The sequence below is a fragment of the Eubalaena glacialis genome, chromosome 4 (genome assembly GCF_028564815.1).
Source record: "Eubalaena glacialis isolate mEubGla1 chromosome 4, mEubGla1.1.hap2.+ XY, whole genome shotgun sequence".
Taxonomy (NCBI): domain Eukaryota; kingdom Metazoa; phylum Chordata; class Mammalia; order Artiodactyla; family Balaenidae; genus Eubalaena; species Eubalaena glacialis.
In genome coordinates, this window is record NC_083719.1 from 90,739,041 (window position 1) to 90,761,133 (window position 22,093).

Genomic DNA, 22,093 nt, shown 5'->3' on the forward strand with positions numbered 1-22,093 from the left:
TGACAGCATAGAAATATGTTCCAGATGAAGGAAAAAGATAAAACCCCAGAAAAACAACTAAGTGAAGTGGAGATAGGCAATCTACCTGAAAAGAATTTAGAGTAATGATAGTAAAGATAATCCAAGATCTCAGAAAAAAATGGAGGCACAGACTGAGAAGATACAAGAATTGTTTAACAAAGACCTATAAGCTATAAAGAACAGAGATAAACAATACAATAACTGAAATGAAAAATACACTAGAAGGAATCAATAGCAGAATAAATGAGGCAGAAGAACGAATAAGTGAGCTGGAAGACAGAGTGCTGAAATCACTGCCATGGAACAGAAAAAAGAAAAAACAATGAAAAGAAATGAGGACAGTCTTGGAGACCTCTGGGACAACATTAAACACACCAACATTCAAATTATAGGGGTCCCAGAAAAAGAAGAGGACCTGAGAAAATATTTGAAGAGATACATGCTGAAAACTTCCCTAACATGGAAAAGGAAACACTCATTCAAGTCCAGGAAGCACAGAGAGTCCCACACAGGATAAACCGAAGGAGGAACACACCAAGACACATATTAATCAAACTGACAAAAATTAAAGACAAAGAAAAAATATTAAAAGCAACAAGGGCAAAGCAACACATAACATACAAGGGAATCCCCATAAGGTTATCAGCTGATTTTTTAGCAGAAACTCTGCAGGCCAGAAGGGAGTGGCACAATACGTTTCAAGTGATGCAAGGGAAAAACCTACAACCAAGAATTCTCTTACCCAGCAAGGCGCTCATTCAGGTTTGGTGGAGGTATCAAAAGCTTTACAGACAAGCAAAAGCTAAGAGAATTCAGCACCATCCAACCAGCTCTACAACAAATCCTAAAGGAACTTCTCTAGGCAGAAAAAAAAAAGGCCACACTAGAAACAAGAAAATTACGAAGGGGAAAGCTCACTGGTAAAGGCAAACATAAAGGTAGGAAATCATTCACACACAAATATGATATCAAAACCAGAAATTATGATTTACAAATGCAGGCTATTGGAAATGCATCGGGAATTAAGAGAAGAGCAACTTAATCTTGTATTTATATAGACTGCTATATCAAAACCTCATGGGAACGGCAAACCAAAAATCTACAACAGATACAGACAGAAAAAAGAAAAAAACAATCCAAATACAGCACTAAATATAGTCATCAAGTCACAAGAGAAGTGAACAAAAGAGGAAGGGAAGAGAAAAGACCTACAAAAACAAATCCAAAACAATTAACAAAATTGCAATAAGAACATACATATCGATAATTACCTTAAATGTAAATGGATTAAATCCTCCAACCAAAAGAAATACACCGGCTGAAAGGACACAAAAACAAGACACGTATAATGCTTTCTACAAGAGATCCACTTCAGATCTAAGGACACATACAGATTGAAAGTGAGGGAATGGAAAAAGGTATTCCATGGAAATGGAAATCAAAAGAAAGCTGGAGTAGCAATACTCATATCAGTCAAAACGACTTTAAAATGAAGAATGTTATAAGAGACAAAGAAGGACACTATATAATGATCAAGGGATCAATTTAAGAAAAAGATATAACAATTATAAATATATATGCACCCAACACAGAAGCACCTCAATATATAAGGCAAATACTAACAGTTATAAAAGGAGAAATCAACAGTAAGACAATAATAGTGGGGGACTTTAACAACCCGCTTATATCAATGGACAGATCATCCAGACAGAAAATCAATAAGGAAACATAGGCCTTAAATGACACATTAGACCAAATGGATTTATTTTATATTTTGAAACATTCCATCTGAAACCAGCAGAATAAACTTCCTTCTCAGGTGTACATGGAACATTCTCCAGGATAGATCACATCTTGGGCCAAAAAACAAGCCTCAGTAAATTTAAGAAAATTGAAATGATATCAAGCATCTTTTCCGACCATAATGCTATGATATTAGAAATCAACTACAAGAAAAAAAAACTGTAAAAAACACAAACACGTGGAAGCTAAACAATATGTTACTAGACAACCAATGGATCACTAAATAAATCAAAGATGAAATTTAAAAATACCTAGAGACAAAAGACAACAAAAACACAATGATCCAAAACCTATGGGATGCAGCAAAAGCAGTTCTAAGAGGGAAGTTTATAGCAATACAATCTTACCGCAGGAAACAAGAAAAATCTCAAATAAACAACCTATCCTTACACCTAAAGCAACTAGAGAAAGAATACAAACAAAACCCAAAGTTAGTAGAAAGAAAGTAATCATAAATTTCAGAGCATAAATAAATGAAATAGAGATGAAGAAAACAATAGAATAGATCAATGTAACTAAAAGCTGGTTCTTGAAAAAGATAAACAAAACTGATAAACCTCTAGCCAGACTCATCAAGAAAAAAAGGGAGAGGGCTCAAATCAATAAAATGATTAGAACTGAAAAAGGAGACATTACAACGGACACCACAGAAATACAAGGGATCATAAGAGACTACTACAAGCAACGATATGCCAAAAGAATGGACAACCTAGAAATGGACGAATTCTTAGAAAGGTACAACCTTCCAAGAATGAATCAGAAAGAAATTTAAAAATATGAACAGACCAATCAGAAGTACTGAAATTCAAACAGTGACTTAAGACTTCCAACAAACAAAACTCCAGGACCAGATGTCTTCAGAGATGAATTCTATCAAACATTTAGACAAGAGCTAACACCTATCCTTCTGAAACTCTTACAAAAGATTGCAGAGGAAGGAACACTCCCAAGCTCATTCTATGAGGCCACCATCACCCTCATACCAAAACCAGACAAAGATACCACACAAAAAAAGAAAATTACAGGCCAATATCACTGATGAACATAGACGCAAAAAATACTCAACAAGATACTAGCAAACTGAATCCAACAGTACATTTAAAAGAATCATACACCATGATCAAGTGGGATTTATCTCAGGGATGCAAGGATTCTTCAATATCCACAAATCAATCAGTGTGGTATGCCACATTAACAAACTGAAGAATAAAAACCATATGATCACCTCAATAGATGCAGAAAATGCTTTTGATAAAATTCAACACCCAGTTACAATAAAAACTCTCCAGAAAGTAGGCATAGAGGGAACCTACCTCAACATAATAAAGGTCACATATGACAAACCCACAGCTAACATCATTCTCAATGGTGAAAAGCTGAAAGCTTTTCCTCTAAGATCAGGAACAAGACAAGGATATCCACTTTCACCACTTTTATGCAACATAGTTTTGGATGTCCTAGCTATGGCAATCAGAGAAGAAAAAGAAATAAAAGGAATCCAAATTGGAAAAGAAGTAAAACTGTCACTGTTTTCGGATGACATGGTATTATACATAGAAAATATTAAAGAAGCTACCAGAAAACTACTAGAGCTCATCCATGAATTCGGTAAAGTTACAGGATACAAAATTAATACACAGAAATCTCTTGCATTCCTATATGCTAACAATGAAAGATCAGAAACAGAAATTAAGGAAACAATCCCATTTACCATTGCATCAAAAAGAATAAAATGCCTAAAAATAAACCTACCTAAGGAGGCAAAAGCCCTGTACTCTGAAAACCATAACATGCTGATGAAAGAAATCAAAGATGACACAGATGGAGAGATATACCGTGTTCTTGGATTGGAGGAATCAATACTGTCAAAATGACTATACTTCCCAAGGCAATCTACAGATTCAATGCAATCCCTATCAAATTACCAATGGCATTTTTCACAGAACTAGAATAAAAAATTTTACAATTTGTGTGGAAACACAAAAGATGCCAAATACCCAAAGCAATCCTGGGGGGAAAAAAGCGGACCTGAAGGAATCAGGCTCCCTGACTTCAGAAACTGACACGACATTGTAAAACAACTATACTCCAATAAAATTTTTTTTAAAGTTGGATAAAATTAGAATGTTGCTTAAAGAGAAAACATTTAATAAATTTAAATAGTATTATATGGATCTTAAAATACACATTATAGTTTTAAAATATGAGAAAATGGAGTGAAAAGAAGTAAAAATGTGTTACATTCCCTCTCTCATATGGAGTGGGGAAATGATCAAAAGGAGGATATGATGAAAAACATATATTTTATTATTGCCTTTGATAATCTTTGACATATAGCATTTTTTAAGAACTGTGAATGTAATCATGAGAATAATTAAAAACAGAATACATGCCTTCCTAATCACTGCAGTAAATCAAAATAGGAACACCAAATTCTAAATAGAAAATAAAAACAGTAAAAACAGTCATTCAAAACATAGCATATAAAACAAAAAGGTAGAAGACACAAATTGTAACAATAAAAGTAAATGCCACTAGTTCTATAGAAGCTAATGGAAAAATTAAACTAATGTAGCTGACAAGAGACTGTTGAAACCAAATGATATTAAAATTAAAAGAGAAAAGGAATAAAAATGATTTGTTATGGAAATCCAAACATTAACATATCAGGAGTTGCAATCCTATTTTCAGACAAAGTAGAATTTAAGGCAAAAATCATTAAACAGTTCAACGAAGGTAATTTTATAGTGCCAAATGGTGCATTTGACAACTGATGCATTTTCCACTGACTAGTTCCATATATTTAAGGTGACCTGAAGGAAATATGCCAAATTTAACAGCAATAATTTCAAGGAGATGTGATCATAGACAATTTGTAATTTCATGATACATACTGTTGTGTTTTCAGGTCCAAAAACATTTAAAAAGAAAAAAAGTGAATGAAAGAAAGAAAACCATTTACAAAATTAATAAAATATATAACTGGTTTTTAACCTCTAATTGTGAAGTGAAATGATTGTTCTTTTTTCTTAACAAGTCCATGTCACAGAATATGCCTAACTACCCCGTTTTAAAATTCTCTGTTCTGAGACATTTTTTCTTTCCATTTCTCCTCTTCCACCTGTGGTTGTGCCTTCCCTGAATTTTCTTCCCCTTTAGCTATAGGGATTGTTCCAAAGTTTTCTCTACTTGCTGTCACTCCATTCACTGTAATCATGTAGATTTAATTACTACCTTTCCCTAGGAGATTTTTATCACCTCCTTACTCTGTTTATACCTTTGTAACTACTGGGTGGTCATCTCTACCTGAACATCTTAGTGACACCAAAAGCTCAGTATATCTAAAACTGAAGTAATTTTTTTCATTTGTCATTAATTAAATGAATATCTCTGGAGCACCTACCGTGTGCTCAGCTCTGTATCAGATTCTGGGACTACAAAGCAGATTCTTGCCTTCAAAATGCAAATAATCTAATGAAGGCTTCTAAAATTTATCCCTTTTCCTTGTTCCCTATTTTGGTAAAAGCACCGTCAACCTCTGAACTATCTAGACTCAACATCCTTGGCCTGCCTTAGTTAGTTAGTTAGTTTACTCTTCTCCCTCTCTTGTTTTTCACACCCAAATAGCTTCCTGAAGCTATGTTTTCAGTTTTCTGTCTGGTCTTCATCTTTACTGTATAATCTCTGGTCATGTTTCACACATGCATCTGTACTTTTGAAACAGCCTCCTAAATTATTACCTCCAAATCTCTGAACTTTTGGTCCATCTTATACCCTATTGCTTGTTCAGTCTTGCTAAAGTAGATCTCGTGGATTCACCCTCACTGTTTACCCTCACAAGTGTAGGTAAGTTGTGGAAATTAATCAAAATATTTAACAGCTGAATGACATGAGCACTAGCCAATCAGAGCAGGTGTCTGACACATTCTAACTGATCAGAACAAATGCCAGATGTAAGCAACCAAATACAACTATACCAGTGATTTCTATCATTCCTGGGTCTCCCCATCCCTACCCCATAGTCAGCTATGTTCTCGGTCAGAGACTCCACTGTGTTCACCAAAACCCACAGTATTGTCTCAGACACACAGCTAGACCACATTTCCAGTTCTATTAGTTCTCATCAGTGGAGTAAATAGAAGCTTTGTAGCCTAGTTAGGTAATTGTGCCTCCCTCTTGATTATCCCCACTAGTACAAATGACTTGGAAGACCTAGAAGAAGGTAAAATTACAAAATGAAAGAACCTAGGTAGGTCCTGAATGACCACACAGTAGGCCATCTGAGAAGGACCACCATATCTGGCTCTAAGGGAACAAGAAATAAATACTTGCTGTGTTAAGCCACTGATAATTCTAGATTTATCTGTTTTTGGAGCTAGAGTTGCCCTATGATATCATTTTCTCCTCTGCTTCCTTAGTACCCTGTATCTGTCAACCTATAATTCATGTTTTTTGTTTGTGCATCTACCTCTTCCTTTAAACTCAAAATTCCTTGAGAGCAAGGAATACTCCCCTTTATTTTATCTCCAGAACACAGCATATTTTCCTGAAGCTAAATACACCCTGAAAATATGCCTTTTAGATGTTGCTTTTATTAATAAATCCTGTTATTTTATGATGTGTTTTAATAGCCCTAAAACTTTGACGGTTCCACATAGTTTAAAAAGGAAAGCTGGGGGGGGTTGCAAGGGTCACCATTATCTGGCCATAGCAATCATATTTTACCTCATCTTTCACTTTTTCCTCATTCAGTGCCTAAATTTTCTAATCACTATTTTCAAAAATTCCCATAATTCTCTGCTTCTATGAATTTGTTTATACTGTTCTTTTAACATAGAATTTTTTTCCCATGTTCAAAATCTATTTCCTCCTTAAGGCCTAACTTAAGTGACTTCCTATCAATTAAACATCTCCTAATTTCTTCCAGCATGAAGTTTTCTTTCCCTTCTAGGAACTCTTATATCCCTTTACTTCCTTATAGTGTTTATTATTAATACTTAATAAGCATTTATGAACAGCATTTATTGCACATTTGGTATTTTAAAAGCCCAATAATGTAATATATTTCCAAGTATGAGATCTTTTTTGAAATGCAATGAGAAATATAATCATTATCTCTTTATAGTTCAGCAGTCTACTTAAGAGAAAATTTGTTTACAAGTAAGTGCTAAAATACTGAGAGAAGTTCCAACTGCTATTTGTGTTGAATCTGGTTAAATAGCACAGCATGCTCTAGCAAAGTAAACTACCACAGACGCTTTTCCTTCTCTTGTGTTTCCTGCCTAGAGAAGTTTAGCATTTGTTGTAAAGCTGGTTTGGTGGTGCTGAATTCTCTTAGATTTTGCTTGTCTGTAAAGGTTTTAATTTCTCCGTTGAATCTGAATGAGATCCTTGCTGGGTAGAGTAATCTTGGTTGTAGGTTTTCCCTTTCATCACTTTAAATATGTCCTGCCACTCCCTTCTGGCTTGCAGAGTTTCTGCTGAAAGATCAGCTGTTACCCTTATGGGGATTCCCTTGTATGTTATTTGTTATTTTTCCCTTGCTGCTTTTAATATTTTTTCTTTGTATTTAATTTTTGATAGTTTGATTAATATGTGTCTTGGCATGTTTCTCCTTGTAATTATCCTGTATGAGACTCTCTGCACTTCCTGGACTTGATTGACTATTTCCTTTCCCATATTAGGGAAGTTTTCAACTATAATCTCTTCAAATATTTTCTCAGTCCCTTTCTTTTCCTCTTCTTCTTCTGGGACCCCTATAATTCGAATGTTAGTGCGTTTAATGTTGTCCCAGAGGACTCTTAGACTGTCCTCAATTCTTTTCATTCTTTTTTCTTTATTCTGCTCTGCGGTAGTTATTTCCACTATTTTATCTTCCAGGTCACTTATCCGTTCTTCTGCTTCAGTTATTCTGCTATTGATTCCTTCTAGAGAATTTTTAATTTCATTTATTGTGTTGTTCATCATTGTTTGTTTGCTCTTTAGTTCTTCTAGGTCCTTGTTAAACGTTTCTTGTATTTTCTCCATTCTATTTCCAAGATTTTGGATCATCTTTACTATCATTACTCTGAATTCTTTTTCAGGTAGACTGCCTATTTCCTCTTCATTTGTTTGGTCTGGTGGGTTTTTACCTTGCTCCTTCATCTACTGTGTGTTTTTCTGTCTTCTCATTTTGCTTAACTTACTGTGTTTGGGGTCTCCTTTTTGCAGGCTGCAGGTTCATAGTTCCCATTGTTTTTGGTGTCTGCCCCCAGTGGCTAAGGCTGGTTCAGTGGGTTGTGTAGGCTTCCCGGTGGAGGGGACTAGTGCCTGTGTTCTGGAGGATCTTGTCTTTCTGGTGGGCAGGACCACATCTGGTGGTGTGTTTTGGGGTGTCTGTGACCTTATTATGATTTTAGGCAGCCTCTGTGCTAATGGGTGGGGTTGTGCTCCTGTCTTGCTAGTTGTTTGGCATAGTGTGTCCAGCACTGTAGCTTGCTGGTCGTTGAGTGGAGCTGGGTCTTAGCATTGAGATGGAGATCTCTGGGCGAGATCGTTCACTGTTTGATATTACGTGGAGCCGGGAGGTCTCTGGTGGACCAATGTCCTGAACTCAGCTCTCCCACCTCAGAGGCACAGGCCTGATACCCAGCCAGAGCACCAAGACCCTGTCATCCAAATGGCTCAGAAGAAAAGGGAGAAAAATGAAAGAAAAAAATAAAATAAAATAAAGTTATTAAAATAAAAAATAATTATTAAAAATAAAATTAAAAGTAATAAAAATTAAAAAAAAAGAAAGAAAGAAAAGAGCAAGCAAAACCAAAAAACAAATCCACCAATGATAACAAGTGCTAAAAACTATACTAAAACAACAAAAATGGACAGACAGAACCCTAGGACAGATGGTAAAAGCAAAGCTATACAGACAAAATCACACAAAGAAGCATACACATACACACTCACAAAAAGAGAAAAAGGAAATATATATATATTATTGCTTCCAAAGTCCACCGCCTCAATTTTGGGATGATTCATTGTCTATTCAGGTATTCCACAGATGCGGGGTACATCAAGTTCATTGTGGAGATTTACTCCACTGCTCCTGAGGCTGCTGGGAGAGATTTCCCTTTCTCTTCTTTGTTCGCACAGCTCCCAGGGTTCAGCTTTGGGTTTGGACCCGCCTCTGCGTGTAGGTCGCCTGAGGGTGTCTGTTCCCCACCCAGACAGAACGGGGTTAAAGGAGCAGCTGCTTCGGGGGCTCTGGCTCACCCAGGCCGGGGGGAGGGAGGGGTATGGATGCGGGGCGAGTCTGCGGCGGCAGAGGCCGGCGTGACGTTGCAGCAGCCTGAGGCGCACCATGTGTTCTCTCAGGGAAGTTGTCCCTGGATCACGGGAGCCTGGACTAGTGGCGGGCTGCACAGGCTCCCGGCAGGGGAGGTGTGGATAGTGACCTGTGCTCGCACACAGGCTTCTTGGTGGCTTCAGCAGCAGGCTTAGGGTTTCACGCCGTCTCTGGGGTCCGCACTGATAGCCGCGGCTCGTGCCCGTCTCTGGAGCTCATTTAGGTGGTGCTCTGAACCCCCTCTCCTCACGCACCCTGAAACAATGGTTTCTTGCCTCTTAGGCAGGTCCAGACTTTCTCCCGGACTCCTGCCCGGCTAGATACCACAGACCCTTACTTCAGTTTAGATTGCTTGTTTTTCACATCTCACTTCTAAAGTAAAGCTGGCTACAGAATCTTGGCTTTAAGAAATAACCTGGTACGACCTTTACAATTGTAGTAAAATAATAATTGTCCATCTTGCCACAAAAATATTACATATAATCAAAAGAAATACAATGAAATGTTATATTTTATTGTATGTACAAATACAATAAAATGAATTGATTTTGGCAATCACTTCAGATGGTAAAAAAAAGTAATTATTAGACATTAGGTGGGACAAAATGTATTTTGCATCACAGACAACTGATGCAATTTTTGACTAGTTGGTTGGTTAAACTCTTCCAGCTTCTTAGTTTCACTTCAGTGCCCCTCTCAATTTTGAACAGTACAACACAGAGTACACTTTTATTTGAAGAACCCATCCAGATTGCTTAAATTTCCTTGGTATTGATTTTGCAGTATCTGAAGCACAGGTAGTCGTTGGTTCTGTGTGCACACAGAAAAAAACCTTGAATTGATTTAAAATAAACCAGGTCAGTGTAGATCAATTTAGGCCATGGCAACCCACGAGATGTAAATTAGGATTCTCCTACTGAGACTGAAAATAGATTCCATCAAATCTTCTCTGAGAAGATTCTGAAACTGTATCTTAAAAGGGACAGCTATAAAAATCTCAAGATTCCTGTAGCATTTTGAGTAAGAGGAAATGGAAGAAAGGGCAGGAGATAAAAAGCTATTTCAACAAAGGAATTTCCCAATATATAGCCTAGTGTTTTTATTTTCTGTATTAATCATTGTTGGAGGAAAGACAACCTTGGAAGAACAAATTAAAAAGCAATCTACTAATGACTTTATGCCAACTACACTTGTCAACCATAATTTCTCCTGCAAAAGTGATAAAGGGCAGTGATCATTTCCAAACAGAATGGAAAGCATTGTACCTGAATTCATTCATATACTCTTTTCAGTGTGTGAGGTGCTTAATAGACAGCTTTTTAGTGAAACACCTGGAAAACCAAAAAGTAATAGCTAATCCATGAAGCCACTGTGCCAAAAACTGGAGCTGACTTTGAGGGTCACATTGCTATCACAAAGTGATTGCTTCATTGATGTCATGAGAAAATGCTATGCCTTATCAACAATTTCATTGTAGAAAGAGAATGTGGAAAATAACTTTACACCTTCTTTTGATGCTATTTCCTGCAGCACAGTGAGCTGTTCCCTATAATTTCTTACCAAAGAGAAGTGGATTCTCCATTCTGAGGACCTCAGGAATAAGGTACCTGACTTTGTATCTCTACTGTATAACTTTAGAAATATTAGATTGTAAGGAGCTCATTCAGGGCAAATTCATTGGCAGAATGCTTTCAGTTTGGGTGGAACTAAAGATTACCCAGAGTAAGGATATTAGCCCTGGCTTTGCCACTAACTAGCTGAATGTCATACAGCCTCTTGGGGCTTCAGTTTCTCATCTCAGCCTCTCATCTGAGCCTCTATTTCCTTGTCTGAACTCACTAAGCCTTGGTTTCCTTATCTGAGCTATTTATCATAGTCAGCCTGCTCAATTCTTTTACCATTTCACTTTATAACAACCAAGGCTCAGTTTTAATTCCATAAGCCAAGAAATAAAGGCCAATGTTACAAAACATAAACACCTTAGGCAGTGTGACATAGACTTCAGAACAAGGAATATTACCAGGGTTAAAAATAACATTACAAAATGATGAAAAAAATCGATTCACTAAGAATAAAAAACAATCCTGAATGTGTGTGGACCTAAAAACTGTACTTGAAAATACATGTATCAAAAAATAATGGAACTGAAAAGAGAAATAGACAAATCCATAATTTGGATCTGAAGTATCCATAATACTTGGATACTTCAACAAGTTTCTTTCAGCAATTATTATAACAAGTAGACAGAAAATCAATAAGGATATCAAAGCCTGCAACAGCACTATCAACCAACTTTATATAATTAACATATTTAAAATAATAAAAATCATAAAAAATTTATTCTAAGACTATTAAAGAAAACCTTTAAATTAGAAAACAGTAACAAAGATATCTGGAAAATCTCCAAATACTTGGAATTAAACTATACACTTCTAAATAACCCATGAGTCAAAGAGGAAGTCACATGGGAAAATAGAAAATATTTTAAATTGAAAACAAAACAAAAAAATAAAATGTGTAGAATGCAGTTAAAGCAGTGCTTAGAGGGAAATGTATAACATTAAATGTATATATCAGAAAGCAAAAAATGTCTCAAATTGATGATCTAAGCTTTCACTTTAAGAAACTGATAAAAGAAAAGCAAATTAAACCGTAAGAGGTAAAAGAAAGTATAATAAGTATAGGCACAATAATCAATGAAATTGAAAGTGTAAATAACATAAGAGTAAATGGAAACCAAATGCGTGTTCTTTGCAAAGATCAATAAAAATGATAAACCTCTAATCAGACTCACCAAACAAAAACTAAAACAAAAAAATGGAAGATACAAATTGGTAACATCAGAATGAAAAGGGAAACATCATTATGGATCCTACAACATTAAATAGATAATAATAAAGTAAAGTATTACAAACAATTTAATGCCCATAAATCCAACAGGTTAGATGCAACAGGCAAATTCTCTGAAGGTAAAAACTATCAAAGTTCACTCAAGAAGAAATGAGTATAATATGACTACTCTAATAAATATAAAGGAATTGAATTCACAGTTAAATTTCTTCCAAGAAAGAAAATACCAAGCCCAATGAATTCGATAATTAATTCTCCCAAACCTTTAAGGAAGAAATAATGCCAGTTCTATAGAAACTCTTCATGAAAGTAACATTTTGCAATTCATATTACAATGTTATGGCAGTAAGCCTGGATATGACCCCCCAACTTATGTGGGGTGCTTTTATTTCTTGACACCCCCAGTGCAACTGAACCCATGGAAGTCTCTACCATGCTGAGCCTCACTCACTTCTGTTCTTTTGCAGTTTTGATTTATGAATATGCTTTTCTTGATTTTTTTGTATGACTATAAATTTTGTATTTTGAAAACTATTTTTATATCCCTCCTATATGTTTGGAGCAGTTAGGAGAGATGGCATGCTCTGGATCTTAAAACATAACCTTATTGTACTGGATTGGTTAGAAGTCCTGTATATAAAAGATTCTAAATAAACATTTGCTAAACTGACTTGCATAAAGTTACATCTAATGTGTAACACTACAGTTATATTCTACTGAGTTATTTTTTTCCCCTTACTTTCAGTCTTATGTTTTGCAACAAATCAAAATGAATCTCTCTGTGAGAGTAATAAGAATTAAATTGGGGGATGATCTTCAGGCATCTTTGAGTAGACAGAACCACTTGATGGCATTTGCAGAAATTGATCTAGGCACGTTTTGTTTCCAGTCTTGTTATTTTGTTTACATACTTCCCTGTAGCAAACAGAGATATTAAAGACCACGCTTTATGCTATGGCCTTGGAAATATCGACTTTCTCCTACTCTCAACTGTATCAGTAGCTTTTCTTGCCTCCTGATGCTAGGCAAAGTAGAATTCTCTTTAGACTACATAGCCAACTCTTATTGGCACTAAAGCTTTTATTCTCTGATCCATTAGCAGGTTGATGTCTCTTAAGGTCAAAAGGTGCAAAAAGCTTCGAAATACATAGCACTGAGTTTGATCTTAAAAATACAAAATCAAAGGATTTTAAAATCTTAGGAATAAGTCCTGCTTTTTATCTAATGTTAGTGAATTAAAAGTATTACCAGCTCATACCTACTGGCCATTGATATTAAAAATAAGTAGCTATGAAATTGGACTCCCAAGTATTTTTCAAAGTACTTGCCTTGGTAAGATACCAAGAGCCCTTGTTTTCTTAATGGTTTCTAAAGACAATTTTCCACTAAAAGAAACCAAGTTTCCTTGAATAAATAGTTGACTTCAGAATTGGGGCAGGAAAGATCTAAGATGAGAGCATTTTGTTCCAGAAAGTATGGAAGCATTTTTTAAAAATTGGGATGTATCAAAATGATATAGGAGCCTAACTGAAAGGGCTCCCATTGTCAATACATGGGACCAAGTAAGTAGTGAGAATAACAGATTAAAACTGAAAAAAAACTTTTTTTGAAAAAAAATAAGAATAAATGAAACCATAGTGATACAAATAAGTAAATGAAAAATTAAATAAATAAGTAAACAAGGTTGGAGGGAAGACATTTTTGGAAGAATGCTGATTCATAAATGCAGTAGAAATGACAGAGGTAGAAAATCACAATTTTGCAACCATGGTAGTTAGTCAAGAAATATCAAACTAGTGGGTAAAGGTTTCATAGGAAACAAGACATTTACATAGTATCAAAATGTTTTCCCATAAATTAAATAATTACTAATGGAACGTAGAGTAACTCTCTAGTAGAGAAATCTATTAGACACTCCCTTAACCAGGAGATGAAAATTAAAATCACCAATAATCAAATAAACTTATATCATCCTTGATGTGATACAGTGAGAAGGACACATCACTTCTGTGCTATTCTTGCTGAAGATAAATAACCTGAAGCTAATCATGAGTAAAAATTAAACGCAGGTTGAGTCTGGTTTTTCCACAATGTAATTTCCTGTAGTCTGTAAAAAAGTTAAGATAAAGAAACAAAGAATGGTTCCAGACTAAATGAGACAAAAAGAGACATGACAATCAAATGCAGCATGTGATCCTGGACTGGATCCTGGACCTAGGGGGAAAATAGCTATAAAAGAATTATCAGGACAATTGGCAAAATTTGAATATGAACTACAAATTATGAAATAGGGTTGTATCAGTTTCAATTTCCTGATTTTGATAACTGTTCTATGTTTATATAAGAGAATGTTCTTGTTTCAGGAAATACACTGAAGTATTTAGGGATAAAGGGGCATGATGTCAGAAATGCACTCTCAAATGCATTTAGTTTAGTAAAAATGTATATGTATGTGCAACATACATACATCATATGAGTGCTCATGTTTGTGAATAGATTGATGGATAGGTAAATAAATAGATAGGGACTGAATGATAAAGTAAATACAGCAAAATGCTAATAATTTGTGATTCTGGGAAAAGGGTATATGGGTGCCCTTTGTACTACTCTTGCAGATTTTCTTATATTTGAAACTGTATCAAAACAAAAAGTTAACCCCCCAAATACTTGCATTAGGATGCTAAACATTTATTCCAAAAATATTACAAATAAATCATTACTTTTGCTCAAATCATTTTTTAAAGTACTTTAAAATTTTATCTTTAAGGTTACTTTGCCACTTCATACACACACACACAAACACACACACACATACACACACATACACACTACTCTGCATATCATAATTGAATGTTTATTAGATATCTTAAACCTTGTATGTCCCAAGCATATTATTTTTGCCCATTTAGTCCTACCTTTTCCCTTGATCTCATTCCAAACCATTCTTATTTTAGTTAAATGACAAAATTCTTCCTGTTGCTGAGGTCAAACACATGTGGCTTATTCCTACGACCTTTCTTCCCCACCTTTTCTGCATCCCCAGTTCATTAGTGTGTACTGTTAGTCCTACCTTCAAAACTCTCTAACTCCACTACTCCTTCCCTACTCCACTGCTGCATTTCACCTGCTCTACAGTCCTTCCCTCCCACCTGATCTCCCTGCCTCTGTGTTCTCCAGTCACACTGGCCTTGCTTCTGCCCCTACACAGCCCAGGCTGATCAGTCCTCATCTGAGGGCCTGTGTGCATGCTATCAGAAATAGTCATTCTCCAGGGACTCACATGGCTGTCTCTTTTCATCATCCAGGCCTTAGCTCAAATGTTACCTCCTCTGAGAAGCCTTTCCTGACCACCCTACATACGGAAGGAAGCCACAGTATGCCTAATTTTTCAGGACATTATTTGAACTTTCTTCCTAGAACTTACCACACATTGACTTATGATAATATGGATATTTTCATTCCCCCACTAAAAGAGCCATAGAGGAGGGACTTGCCTGTTCAATCACTCTCAGCAGAGTACAGGGCCTGATGAATTGTAGGTGCTCAATAAGTATTTATCAAACAAGTGAAAAATGAACAAAAGCTACACAAGAAATATAGCCTTGTAATGTTGTTTCTACTAAACAAGGCTGTCTCACTACTCATCGCTTGAGTCAGCAACTTGGGACTATGTTGATGCTGGCTGAAGAATAAAGGAACCAGGGAGAGGAGAGCAAGGGGAAAATCTGCAAGGCTGGGTGAGCCATCAAGTGACCAGACTAAGTCTGAGATCTGGACTTCCGCTGTCAGTTTGCTCAAAATGCCATTAATTGGTAGGTGGTTGCAAATGGAAGGGTGCCACAAATGTAAACGGATGCCTGGGAGTCTAGCCCTACTAGCATATGGGATGACCTTTAAGCTCAAATGTATTCAGGTGTACCACAAAGCATCAGTCAGAGGATATACAATTCTCATATTTAAAAACATCATTTTTATATAACAAGAGAAATCATTGCATATAAAAATAATTGAACAAAAGAAATAACTGACATCATCCGAATCACCATAGCACTTGGAAATACCTGGGAGTTAAACTTATATATGCCATGAACTAACTGTATATTATATATCATGAACCTACTATAAAATTCCTTGCTTCCAAGATAACTAAATTGCAAGTGTTTGCCAAGGACCTTGAGACAATAAATCAAAAGCAGAGCGTGTTAACGCCTGTCCGGGTAATGCTCACACAGGAAGCCCTGGAAAGCCTGGGACGGGCTTCCCTAAGTCAGTACATTCTTATAAACAGACGATTTTCCTGAAGAAAATAGAGGCTATCTAACAAATCACACAAGAAAAGCACTACCAAAAGCCAAAGATTTTCATGTAGATACACAGTGAAAGGCTGTCTTTTCTTTCTGCGACTGCATTAGCACACTGTCAAATGAATATGCTAATAGACAAAGACAGGGAAAACCAGGTCAAGAAGATCAGCTTGCTTGGGAAGCTGTCTTAATAAAATATATCAGTGAGGCATCAAACTGGAAGTTCCTCGGAGCTGTGGTCATATCCAGCTTTCTATTTGTCACTGGGACCTCCACCTGACAAAGCTGTTGCATTCAACTTCTTAAGCCATTCCATCAGTGTCGTCTAAGATTGGTGGTTAACGTCATATGACAAGGCAGAATCCATGAAAGGGTAGTCTGGAGCCTAGTCCCTTTACCAGCACTGAAGTCAGGGTGCCTCATATTTTAGATGGGTCCCGTTTCAGTATAGGGGTCTGAATGTACCAGAATATTATTTTCTTATTCTCCCTAGTGTACCATTTATTTAATGAAGACTTCAATTTTAATTTGCTATTGAGACTATCATCTCAGTATTTTGGTATATAAACATTTAAAATTTTGCTTTAGCAATCTGACAATTCCAAAGATTTAACACATATACACAACAATTAATTTAGGAACTTGAACTAAATAAATAATAAAATGTGCCCAACTATGTATCTACAAATTCACTCATTACTGCACTATTAAAAAAGTAAAACATTTGGAAATTAACTAAATGACCAATAATAGAGAATTGATTAAATGAGCTATGACTCCTATATGCAATATGGTACACAATACTATTTACTGGTTACAAAAATAATAGTTCACTTATTGACATATTTCCCCAATATTTACTGAGTATCTACCATGCATCAGCTTCTGCTCTAGTAATGCAATGCAGCAAAGAACAAGACAGAAAAATCCCTGCTCTCATGACATTTTCATTCTAGAGGGATTTGATGAGTTGGAAAAAACTTCACATTATAGAAATAACTGAAAAAAGCAGATTACAAAATTATATATACAAAATAATCTCAATTATGTAGAGTAAAAATATTTATTTACTAAGTGAATACTGCTATTTGAATAGAAAGCCATTTGTGGAGAGATTGGGTGTTGCCTGAGAAAAGCCAATAGCTCCCCTGATGGATTCCCACAATTTTATTACCTCAGTACTTCTGAGACAGAGCAAGTTACAACAACACGGGAAAGTAGATTACTCTCTCAGACTCATATAAACCAAATTTTGCCAATATCTTGGCAAAAACAGAATGCCAAGATATTGATTTAAAAAGAGAACTAATTTAGCAACATAATCTCTCCTTTTGGCAATTCCACACAGAATATCGGTTTTTTTAAGTATGTATTTGAGCAAAAGATCAGAGCAAAGGAAACTAGATGGCAGTTGATTTCTTCAGTGCTCACTTTTCTCTGCTTCCACTGCTGATTGGCCTCCTGAATTTACACATTCTTTCTTTTAATTGAAGTATAATTGATTTACAATATTATATAAGTTATAGGTGTACAATACAGTGATTCACAATTTTTAAAGATTATACTCCATTTACAGTTATTATAAAATATTGCCTATAATCCCCATGTTGTATAATATATCCTTGTAGCTTATTTTATACTTAATAGTTTGTACCTCTCAATATAGGGATAGGGGATTAAGAGGTACACATTCTTTCTTTAGATGAGTTTATTCACTCAGTAGAGTTAAATAACTTGATTGAATGGGGATCCTTAGGTATGTATAATCTCTCTCCTTATCCATTAATATGTACTTATTTCTAGGTTTTGAAGTTTGTAGGGCAACGGTGGTATCTTAGTTGACAAAAGTATGGTATGTGTGTCTGTCTGTACTAGATAAACTACCTCCAAAAAATAGATCTGGAAGGGAACATACTAAAGCACTAATAATGATTATCTAAAGTTGATGGGAATAGGGATAATTGATGGCATATTTCTTTTTCCCAATTTTTATGAAAAATATGTATTATGTTTATAACTAGAAAAACAGTTAAAGAAGGTGGGTGACAGAACAATATTCCCACCATGAAAATGGAGAAAACAAGCTTAATTCATTCACCTAGCTAAAGGTATCATAGTGCTGCTAAAACAATGAAGACTGGATAAGAAAGAAAAGGACCGTAGGGAGGCAGCCTGATGTTTCCTATATACTATTTCTTCAGGTAATTTGTCATCTGAGCACAGATGTAGAGACTAAAAATCTAGGTTTTCCCTGGGTAGAGGCCTACTGGTGGAGGGCAGAAAAACTAGAACTTTTGGTGGTCTTCTAAGGCTGGAGAGATAAAACTGAATAATTGATAAGCTTCAAAATCCAGCCAGTTTTCCTCCAGAGGTATTGCCAAATTTCAAAGCTATGTAGCCTGGGAAGCTAATACACTAACAGAAAGCCCAGAAAATCAAAGCAGCATTTGCAGCCTGGTTTCAAAACTATGAAAGGCCTCAGTTCCAAACCTCATGAAATATTTCAAAAAGCTTGCAAACAAAAAATAAGACAAATGCAAAGAAAACAATACATCGGCATATCCTATTAAAACTGGTGAAAACAAAAGATAAAAATCTTCAAATAAGATCTGTATTCGTTTGCTAGGGTTGCTGTAAAAAGCCATCTGAGTGGCTTCAACAATATAAGTTTATTGTCTCACAGTTTGGGAGGTTAGAAGGCAAGATTAAGGTGTCAGTGGGATTGTTTTGTTTTGAGGGGTACGGGGGAGAAATATGTTCCATGCTTCTTTCCAAGCTTCTAGTGGTTTTCTGGCAATCTTTGGCATTCCTTGGATTTGGCTGCATCACCCTGATAGCTGCCTTTATCTTCACATGGCATTCTCCATGTGTGCATACCTGTGTCCAAATTCTCCCTTTTTATAAGAACATTAGCTATACTGGATTAGGGGCTCACTCTACTCCAGTATGAACTCATCCTAATTCCATCTGCAATATCCCCATTGTTAAAAAAGGTCACATTCTGAGGTACTATGGGTTAGGACTTCAACATATTAATTTTGGGGAGATACAACTGAACCTGTAACAAATTATTGCCTTAAATAAATATGTAACTTTAAATATTAATGTAAAAAATAAAGACTAATAATTAAAAATATTCCTTATGGACAAGGATATAATAATGCCAGTGAAACATTAGCAAACCTATTTGAGTGATATATAAGAACCATAATATATCATGGTCATATGGGTATAATATCAGGAATATACAAGTTTGGTCAGAAGTCAAGCAATGTATTGAATAATTTACCAATTTAACAGAAAAAAGAAAACCATACGATTCTTTTGATACATGCATTAACATATTTGATAAAACCCAAGATCCTTTCATAATAAAAAAAATCTTAGTAAATTAGAAATAGGAGTTACTTCTTAACTTGATAAAGATGAGTTTTTAAAACCTGCAGCCAGTATTACACTTAATGGTGATGTATTGAAACCTTTTATCCATGGAACTGAGAATGATTCAGGAAATGCACACTATCATCACTTCTATTCAACTATAAACTGGAGGTCCTAGCCAGTGTAATGAGAAGAGACAAGTACATAAAAACCATAAGTGCTGGGACAGAGGAAAGGAGAAAAGCAGTATTATCCTCAGTGACTTTTTTTTTTTTTGGCTGCGCTTCACAGCTTGAGGGATCTTAGTTCCCCTACCAGGAACTGAACCTGGGCCCACAGCAGTGAAAGTGCCAAGTCCTAACCACTTGGCCACCAAGGAACTCCTTTCTCAGTGGCTTTTATACATAGAAGATAAAGATATTCACAGATACATTTTTAGACTTAATATCTATATTTAACTAGGCTGCTGTATACACAGTTAATGTACAAAAGCACTGTCATTTCTTTATAATAACAACAAATAAATAGCAAATGAAACTTTGAAAAAATACCATTTACAAACATCAAAAAAATTAATGTCTAGTAATAATGCTAATAAAAAATATTTAAGGCTTCTATACTGAATATTATCAGAAATTAAGGAACATCTCAGTAAATTCAGGAATATACTATGCTCATTCTCAAATTAATTCCTATATTCAACATTCATAAACTGATGCTAAGGTTTGTATGAAAATTAAAAGGACCTGAAGAGCCTTAAGGCAATCCTGAAGTAGAAGAATAAATCTTTTAATTAAGATTTATTATACAGTTACAGAAATTAAGAGGATATTAGTTAAAGATATTGAAGTAGACCAACGGAACAAAACACAGTCCAGAAGAAGACCCACCTATAATCAGTTATTTGATTTATGACAAAGGTGACCCCACAGTGCAATGAAGAAAAGCTATCTTTTTTCTTCTTTTTTCAATAACTGGGTTGGATCTATTGATATCCATAGAGAAGAAAAATTTTGATACTTATGGCATCATTCACAAAATTCCGCTCTTTATAGATTGTAGTTTTTAGTAAGAATGACAGCTTCTAGGCAAGATGAAGTAACGGGCCTTTACTTATGCTCCTGTCTGAAAAATTGTTTTTTAAAACAGGAAAAAAGTATATCTATATCTATAGATAGATATTTTTAAAACATGCACATCAAACTATGATGGACAGTCATCTCCAAAGATAGGAAACAGATGAGGTCTAACTGTCATAACTTGCTGCCCAGAGAAAATCATCAACGTGTGGTTAGGGAGGGAGAATCCAGACATGACTTAGTGGTTTGCTGAATTGAGGAGATGGAGCTAGATGTCCATGAAAGCCAAAGCTGTTAGAGTCTGCAGGGCAAGATACCAGAGAGGAGAGAGCTTAATGGAGAGAAAACTCTGGAAATCTCCAGAGGCCCCATTCAGGTGAGTACTGAGCAGCACACACATTTGAGGGTATCATCAGGGACTGGAAAAAGAACTACTGGAAAAAAATTAGAGAAAACAATCCTTGGTGCTAATACTGGACAGAAATGGAAAACTCTCATATCTCATGAGCATCAGATAGAGCACTTAGAAGAATTTTGCCTCAGTAGTGGGACAAAATTAGCCCCAGGTTAAATGCAGCCCTTGTCTTGCCTAATAAAGCTTAAAACTGAGACCCAAAAGGATCAAACTCCAAGTAACTTAACTATGTACCAGAACAAAACTTAACAACAAGGTAAAATTTACAATTTCTGGCATCAAATTAAAAAAAAATTATGAGGCATGTAAACAAGCAGGAAAATATATCCCATGATAAGGAGAAAAATCAATCAAAGCTGATCCAATAATGACATAGATTACAGAATTAGTAGACAAGGACATTGAAAGTTATTATAATTATATTCCATATATTCAAGATGCTGCAGGAAAGACTGAACATACTGCAGAGAAACCTGAAAGGTACAAAAAAGACCCAATTTGCTGTAGCAGGACCTAGTTGAGACACCTCCATTATGCTAGCCCTTATTCAACCCTTATTCTTTCCGCCCATTCTATCGGTCTCCTACAGATTTTTTTTCCCCCCTCTCTTTCTTGCTTAATTGCACTCTGAAAATGACTGTCCTCTAGCGAAAGTTGTACTATGCACCTGATGTTTACTTCTCCAAGACAACAGTCCTTAACACTCCTTTCCTTTGTGAGCATCCTTCATTCCAGAAAGAAGGTCACGGAGTGATAACCTCGAGGACCACCAGAACCTGTTCCAGAACTACCTGACACCAGCACTAATGATCTCAGTGTCTCTAGGAGGAAAGAAGAATGCAAGACTACATCAGCCCTGATCCTTATCCACAGCCCTATTTTCCACTCTGAAACTATAAGACCCCTTCCTATTTCCCAG

The 22,093-nt window shown here is 35.7% G+C and overlaps 1 protein-coding gene and 1 long non-coding RNA gene across 2 annotated transcripts in view; one reads left to right on the top strand and one right to left on the bottom strand.

Moving 5' to 3' along the window:
* The window catches only part of LOC133089861 (uncharacterized), a 209,979-nt gene extending 199,284 nt beyond the window's left edge, over window positions 1–10,695 (top strand). The window contains exon 3 of the long non-coding RNA XR_009700754.1: window positions 10,676–10,695. This is a non-coding gene — a long non-coding RNA (uncharacterized LOC133089861). The remainder of the gene's footprint in view (window positions 1–10,675) is intronic.
* The window catches only part of TMEM232 (transmembrane protein 232), a 266,422-nt gene that overhangs the window by 43,380 nt on the left and 200,949 nt on the right, over window positions 1–22,093 (bottom strand).